The following is a 639-nucleotide window of genomic DNA, read 5'->3' on the forward strand; positions in this document are numbered from 1 at the left end:
CTACATACATCCTTTTCACTTAAACACTGTATGGCTTCTCTTTGGCAAACCCAAATTCCAGCATCACTACTCTTGCACTTTGAGGCCATTATTAAGTAAAATGAGGGTTACTTGAACACAAGCACTGTGTTACCATGACAGTCAATCTGATACTGTGATGGCTACTAAGTGACTAATGGGTGGGGAGTATTTATAATGTGGATATGCTGGACAAAGGGAAGATTCATGTTTTTGGTGGGACGGACTGAGACAGTTTGAGATTACATCACAATACTCATAATGGTGCACAATTTAAAACTTATGAATTGTCTTTTTCTTAGAAATTTTCATTTAAGATTTTCGGACGATGGTTGACCATGTATAGCTGATAGGGGAAAGTGAAACTACAGATAAGGAGGCACTACTGTATATTTGAATTTAATATTTGAAGTTCTTATTTGTTATTCCTTTATCACTCTTCTGTATTCATTCAGCAACCATGTCCTCAGTCTGAAGTTAACAAGGATGTTTTGATATCCAGTGCTGGTTCAGACTCAACTATGGGGGTTGGGGGGCGCCTTTTATCTTAAATATCCAAAGATGCCTTTTGAATTTCAAAGCTTAAAACACAAGTATTTAGTGTCATAGTATAAAGTATGG

Source organism: Myotis davidii, unplaced genomic scaffold (genome assembly GCF_000327345.1).
Source record: "Myotis davidii unplaced genomic scaffold, ASM32734v1 scaffold1493, whole genome shotgun sequence".
NCBI lineage: Eukaryota > Metazoa > Chordata > Mammalia > Chiroptera > Vespertilionidae > Myotis > Myotis davidii.